Below are 7803 nucleotides of genomic sequence, written 5' to 3' on the forward strand. Positions count from 1 at the left end.
GCGGTGACTCCATGACAGGCCAAGCCTCTTAAGGCAGGCCTGAGTTTCTTTCTCTAACAAAGTCACCCTCTCCCGCCGAAATGATGCTGACCACACCTGGAAAGGCCCGAGTGATCACAATGACGCTGACCACACCTGGCAAGTAGTGAGTGACCACAATTGGAACAACCGAGAGTGGAGCCAGCCAACCAAAATGACTTACACAACCAATTGTCTCCACATGAAGTCATTGAGCTATGGGAGGGTGAGGGGGAAATAGTCTCACCCAGGGGGGATAGTTTCACCTAGTTTATGTAACCTGTAACGAGTAGAAAAGCTCGGCTTGAGCCCCTGGCCAGGACTCGGAGGAGGCCACCACAGTTGGTGCTCTGGGACTTGGGCCCTAGCTCGAGCTAGTCAATAAACTCCCTTGTGGTTTGCAGCCTCGGTGACTCTGCCTCTCTGTTCCTGGGGCCAAGAGAAAGCCGGCAGTAACATTTGGGGGTCGTCTGGGATCCCAAGACCCCCAGAACAGAATCCGGACCCAAGGAGGAGTTGGACGTCTGAGAAATCCGCACGATGCAGGTATTCGGGCCATAGAAGGTGACCAGCAGAAGGCCTAGGTGGACGCGCCGGAGGGTCGCCCCTGCTCTTTGTCACCTCGTGAGGCCGAGGAGCCGGTTACCAGCCCCCCGTGTTGAGACCGGAGCTGGGGCACCCCGCTCTTCGTCGCCTCTTGAGGCCGAGGAGCGGGGTACCTGAGCCCCCTACGTAAAGACGGGAGGTTCGAGGCCCCGCTCGTCATCGTCTAGTGAGTCCGAGGAGTGGGGTACGCCAGCCCCCCGCGTCGAGACTGAAGCTGGGGTGCCCCGCTCATCATCCCTTCGTTAGGCCCAGGAGCGGGGTACCCCAGCCCCTCCCGTGGTGACGGAAGCTTGTGCACCCCGCTCATTGTCGCCTCGTGAGGCCGAGCATCGGAGTACCCCTGTCCCCCGCATCGAGACGGGAGCTGGGGCACCCCGCTCGTCGTCGCCCTGTAGGTCCAAAGAGAGGGGTACCTCAGCCCCAGCATTGAGACGGGAGCTGCGATGCCCCGCTCGTTGTCGCCTCGTGAGACTGAGGCGCGGGTTACCCCAGCCCCCCATGTCGAGACGCGAGCTGCAAGGCCCCACTCGTCGTCGCCTCGTGAGGCCGAGCATCCGAGTACCCCTGTCCCCCGCTTCGAGACGGGATGTCTGAGCCCCCGCTCGTCGTCCCCTCGTGAGGCCGAGGAGAGGGGTACCCCAGTCCCCCACGTCTAGATGGGAACTGGGAGCCCTGGCTCGTCGTCACCACGTGATGCCGTAAGCGGGGTACCCCAGGCCCCTTCATGGAGACAGAAGCTGGGAGACCCCGCTCGTCGTCCCCTCGTGAGGCCGAGGAGCGGGGTACCACAGCCCCCCGCGTTCAGACAGGAGCTGGCAGCCCCCGCTCATCGTCGCCTTGTGAGGCCAAGGAGCGGGGTAACCCCAGCCCCCCGCTTCGAGACTGGAGCTGCGATGCCCCACTCGTCGTCGTCTCGTGAGACTGAGGCGCAGCGTACCCAAGCGTCCCGCATAGACACGGGAGCTGGGGTATACCGCGGGTCGTCACCTCGTCAGGCCCAGGAGCGGGGTACCCCAGCCCCGCCGCGTCAATGCGGGAGCTGCCAGCCCCGGCTGGTCGTCGCCTCGTGAGGCCCAGGAGTGGAGTACTCCAGCCCACCGCATTGAGAGCACACAGCTGGGAGCCCCGGCTAGTCGTCACCTCGTGAGGGTGTGAGCGGGGTACCTCAGCCCCCCTCGTGGAGACGGGAGCTGCGAGCCCCTGCCTGTGAGGCCGAGGAGCGGGGTAACCCAGCCCCCCACGTTGAGACGGGATCTGCGAGCACTCGCTTCTCATCGCCTCGTGACGCCTTCGGTACCAGTCACGTGAGATCATTTAGACCAGGGGTCCTCAAACTTTTGAAACGGGGCCAGTTCACTGTCCCTCAGACCCGTTGGAGGGCCGGACAATAGCTTTTTAAAAACTATGAACAAATTCTTACGCACACTGCATGTATCTTATTTTGAAGTAAAAAAACAAACGTCGCAAAAACACCCAGTGGGCTGGATAAATGTCCCTGGCGGGCCTCATGTGGCCCGCGGGCCGTAGTTTGAGGACACCTGATTTAGACCTTGAGGGCGTCCTCCTTTCTTTTTACTTGTTTCTCTGAGAAATAAGCATTTTAAAATAGAATTGAAATAATGAGTATTTCTATGAACTTTTCAAAACGTCCCTGTAGCCCCCATGGATGTTCATTTAGTTGGGTTTTTCCCCCCACTTTATTATTTTGAGATTGTCCGATTATGGCTATAGTATCAGAGGGAACAGGCAGTTCTCAAGTTGCTTCATCTCTCAGTCTTAATTTTGTGTTTGAAATGGAGAGCCGGTTCTTAATGGCCTCGAAGTATAACTGCATCCATACATGGCTGGCGATTCTCTGGAGAATGCCCAACCAGCCCTCCTATGAGACCTGATCATCTGATTCAAAGAAGTCAAGTCCATTGCCATCGGGTTAATCCCAACTCACCATGACCCTAGCGAACATGGAACTGCCCCAGAGGGTCTCATGGCTGTAATCTTTACAGGAGCGGCTGCCATGCCTTTCTCCCTGGAGTATCTGGTGGGTTTAAAACACCAAACATCAGGTTAGCCACCAAGTGCCTAACCAATGAACCACCAACAAACAAGCACTTGGTACACGAGGGCAGCCTTAAGTTCATGTTCTGCCTTCAGGCCTCTGAAGGGGCAATGTGCTGAAACTGGGGACAAGCAAAACCCCATGGCATGGTGACCCAACCACCCTCTGTCCTCAAGTTAATCCCGACTCAGTCATCCCCCACCCCCAAGAGGGATGCTGGTGGGTTTGAACCACTGACCTTGTCTTTAGTAGCCTAACACCTAACCCACAGTGCTACCAGGGCTGTAACAATGTTTCCCAGACGAGGAAAGAGATGATCAGTGGCCTGTCACGGTAACTCCTCTGCACTGTCGGACCCACAGCTGCTTGCAAGAAGACGGTCAGATGCAAGAGGAGCAGTGGCAACCCATTTTTTCTTGGTGCTCAGGGCAGCTCCTAGCTTACCTCTGGGAGCGGGACTTGGAGGAGGAAGCGCTGCTAGCTGCTCCTTTGCTCCCAGTTATTTGTCTCAAATGTACTTCAGCCTTCTGCTATTAAGGGAAAGTATTGCTACCTCTCTTGACATTGGAAGCTCATGGGGTTTTTAAAACAAATGTTCTAAGTGACAGAACAAATGGTGCCCTATTTTGAAGGGATTTGAAAGGATGGCCTCTTCATATTTCTAATTTCCTTCTAAAAGCTCAGAAAGGAAAAAAAATGCTCACAAATTATTTATTCATTCAGACTTTCACTGAGTGACCGAGTGATAGTGGAGCCCTGCTATGAGCCAGACACCCTGCCGAGTACTGGGCATAAACAAAGGATCCTGGTGACACAGTGGTTAAGGCCTCCCCGCTAAGCAAATGGTTGACTGTTCAAACCCACACGCCACTCCAGGGGAGACAGGGAGGGCCACGTGCTTCAGTAAAGAGCACAGCTTTGGAAACCCGATAGAATCGGTCTGTTCTAGCCTAGAGGGCTGCCATGAGTTAGAATGGGCTCGGCGGCAATAGATGGGGGTTGGTAATAGATTGGGGTTGGTAATAAACAGGAAGTCATGATCTTAAAACCAGTCTGGCAGAGGTGATGCACATGGACGCAGAAAGGGGTGATGCTGACTTGCAAAGCCATGAGCTGCTGTGTTGCCATGTCTTAAAGTACTTGGCCATGGATGGGCAAGCAGTTCTATGATGCCCCCAATAGTGGAAGTTCTGCTTCTGTGTAAGTAACACAGTCTGACTCCAGGAGGCTGTTTGCATACGACTTCCCTCCATCGGTCCTGTGTGCCGTTCTGACACTAATATTTGTGTAAAATAGCCCAACCATGTAAAGCCGTGGTTCTCAACCTTCCTTATGCTGTGACCCTTTCATACAGTTCCTCATGTTGTGGTGACCTCCCAACCATAACATTATTTTCATTGCTACTTCATCACTGTCATTTTGCTACTGTGATGAATCGGGCGACCCCTGTGAAAGGGTGTCGTGCCCCACAGGTTGAGAACCGCTGATTTAAAGCAGGACGTCAACCCTCTTAGGCAGATGAAAGTCATCGTTTAAAATCACTTCCCTTCCTCTTCTAGAGGCATCTCTGCTTCAGCAAAACACAATGGATATTCATTTCCTAGGGCAACACACACACACACACACACACACACAGTGACTTCAAACAAACATTTCTTCTCAGTTCTGAAGGGCAGACGTCGTTCAAGATCACGGTGTCAGCTGGGAAAGGCCTACCCGAGAATCCTTCCTCGCCTCTCTCTGGTGGTTTCTCACCAGCCCTGGCTTGTACCTGCGTCATTCCCAAATCCAGCTTCCAAGTTCACAGGGCTCCTCTGTGTATCTGTCTCCAGATCCCCCTCCCCTCAAAAAGACACCATCAATGGAATTAGACTGGCTCCCACTAATGGACCACGTCCCTGGAGAAGGGTGTCAGGCTGGGTAAAGTAGAGGGGCAGTAAAAGAGGGTGGTGTCGAGATGGATCGGCATGGTGGCTGCAATGGGGGCTCAGGCCTGGGAGGGATGCTGAGGATGACGCAGGCGCAGGCCCAGGTGGTGCTCCGCTCTGTGGTGCATCGGGTCGCTAAGAATCAGAACCAATTCAATGGACCTGAAGATGACACCACCACCCAAATGGACCAGGACCTCATCCTAACAGAGGGCATCTGCAAAGACCCTTTTTCCTGAAAGTCAGTCTCAGTTCACAAGAGAACAGTTCCCAATGCCTGGGGTCAGGGCGTTAACTTGTCTTTCTGGGGTATACAATTCAGCACACACAGTGCCCCCTCCCCGCAGATGGGTGGGAGGAGAAAGAGAGCCATCCAGGGAGTGGTGAGAGACATAAGGGCCCGGCTGCCCAGATGAGAGCAAGGTGAGAGCCTCCTGGGTCCCATAGGTGGATCCTCAAAGATGAAATGTGGGAGGCAACTGTCAGCCACCTCTCCAGATGCCCGGAGCAGGCCACCCTGGGTTTGTCCTAACCCTGGCGCCCCATGGTGGTGGGCACTCAAGGAGCCAGTGCCACGTCTAAGTGGCTTTGAAAGTATTTCAAAACAGCACGGCACAATTTCCACAGGGCAGTTAGGGCTGCAGTGGGGAGAGATGGCGGGGCTGGCTGATGCCCTGAAAAGCCGTAGTGCTGAATGTCTGCACTGTTACCAAGAAAGGGCCGTTTTAGAAGTCTGTTTGGAAGGGACCAGAGGGACCTTGAGCGATGTTTGTGCAGTGTACTAAATTAAAAGTAAACTTTTCAGTGGGGACTTGGAGGCTAATTATCGCCTTTGCTGGTTCAGCAGACTTGCATCCCCCCACCCCCTGCCCCCACCCCTTTCTGAACTTCAAGTAGTCTGTTCCCTGTGGAGTAATCATCAGTTCTCCACCCTCGGCGAGGGTTTCTGCTCATGCACTGCGGGCTTAAGTAGAGGGCAGGCCACTCCTCGATGGCTTGGCAATTTGGACTTGCTCAGAAGCATCTTGGAAGGCAGGCCTGGTGAGCCGCTTCCAGAAGGTCACAACCTTGAAAACCCTTGGGAGCATGTGCACTCTGTACACCTGGGGCCATCGGACGTCAGAATCTGCTCCAGAGCACCAACCACGACGACACACACTGATGGGCAATAACAAGTGATGCATAACCTTGTGAACAAAGGGAATCCCAGTGCACAGCTGTGCTCCCATGGGACCTGCACCTGGATTGAGAGAGAATCTTTAACAAGGGGGATACTGGACAGTTGAAACTGGAAAAAGATGTGTGGCCTGTGGAAGAAGCACAACCAGCCTGTGTGATCACGAGACGTCAGCAGGATCAGGTATCAGGCATCAGAAGACCCAAAACAAACAATCACATCGATGAGAATGAGGGAGGTCGGAGTGGAGACACAAAGCCCATCTGTAGACAATTGCACATTCTCTCACAGAAGGGTCACAAGGAGGGGACGAGCCAGCCAGAGCGCAGCATAGCACCAACGAAACAGAACATTCCTCTAGTTCTTTAATGCTTCACACACACACACACACACACACACACACACACACACACACACACACACTATCATGACTCCATTTCTACCTTACAAACCCAGCGAGACCAGAGCATGGACACTGGTACAGATAAGAGCTCTCAACACACATAATCCAGGATAGATAAACTCCCCAGCAATAGTAATGGGAGTAGTGCTACCATAAGGGTAGGGGGCAGGTGGGGTGGGGGGAGAAAGGGGAGAAAGAGGGAACCAGTCATAAGGATTGCAGAAACATAGGTGATGGGCGACAGCAGACGATTAAGATACGAAAACAATAATATTTATAATTTATCAAGGGTGCACGAAGGTGGGAGGTGGGGTAGGGACGGAGGGGGAGGGAGGGTGGGGAGGGGGACGGAGCTGATGCCAAGGACCCAAGTAGAAAAAAAATGTTTTGAAAACGATGATGGCAATGTATGTATGAATGTGATTGGTACAATTGAGGAATGGATTGTTATAAGAGCCCCCAATAAAACGATTTAGAAAAAGAAAATGAGATGTGGCCTTATTGCAACTAATCTGAGAAGCAAGGCTATATGAGGAAGAACCCGGCATCAGGAAGAAGAATCATGAATCATCTATGATATGCGGATGACCCAATCTTACTGACTGTAAGTGAAGAGGACTCGAAACCCTTAGTGATGAAAATACAAAACCGCCTGCCTGGGAGCTGCAGGCGTCCGTGCAGACATGGCCAAGTCCAAGAACCACCCACACACAACCAATCCCGGAAATGGCACAGAAACGGCCTCAAAAAGCCCCGGTCACAACGATACGAATCTCTTAAGGGGTGCACCCCAAGTTCCTGAGGAACATGCGCTTCGTCAAGAAGCACAGCAAGAAGGGCCTGAAGAAAATGCAGGCCAACAGCGCCAAGGCTGCGGCTGCTCACACCGAGGCCATCAAGTGTCTTGTGAAGCCCGCAGAGGTCAAGGGCAAGATCCCAACGGGCGTCAACCGCAAGCTCAGCCAACTGGTCTACATTGCCCACCCCAAGCTTGGCAAGCGGGCTCAGGCACATATTGCCAAGGATCTGAGACTCTGCCGGCCCAAGGCCAAGGCACAAAGCAAGGCTGACGCTCCAACCAAGGCCACAACTCCAGCAAAAGCTCCCAAAGGCGCCCAGGCTCTAGCTCCCAAAGGTGCCCAGGCTCCCACAAAGTAGAGAGAGTTCTCCATGTGAGGGCGAGAGGGACTGCTGAGAGCCCTGGGCTGCCACCTGCACGGCGCTAGTGTCTTCTTGTGCTGTTTGTTGTACAAATAAACACAGGCGGTGCTGTAAAAAGAAATAAAACTGTCTGCAGTCTAGACAGTGTAAAAGGGAAGACCAAGAGACTGGCATAAGCCAAGTTCATGTTGGTGAAGAAGGTTGAAAGTACCGTGAACTGCCGGCATCTGAACCAACAACGCTGCCTTGCATGAAATATTGCCAGAGTGCTCTGGGCATGGTGAGAGGTCTCGCTCTTTTTTTAAATCATTTTATTGGGGGCTGTTACAATTCTTATCACAATCCATGCATCCATCCATCGTGTCAAGCACACTTGTACATTTGTTGCCCTCATCATTCTCAAAACATTTGCTTTCTACTTGAGCCCTTGGTATCAGCTTCTAATTTTACCCGC

General features: G+C 53.3%; 1 pseudogene; it reads left to right on the forward strand.

Annotated features, from left to right (window-relative positions):
- The first annotated feature begins 6871 nt into the window (after positions 1 to 6871).
- LOC101638579 lies at positions 6872 to 7346 on the forward strand (annotated as a pseudogene).
- Positions 7347 to 7803: the final 457 nt, after the last annotated feature.

This window comes from Echinops telfairi, unplaced genomic scaffold (genome assembly GCF_000313985.2).
Source record: "Echinops telfairi isolate 266 unplaced genomic scaffold, ASM31398v2 ScPeMD7_7468;HRSCAF=8506_0, whole genome shotgun sequence".
In the NCBI taxonomy this organism is placed as follows: Eukaryota; Metazoa; Chordata; class Mammalia; order Afrosoricida; family Tenrecidae; genus Echinops; species Echinops telfairi.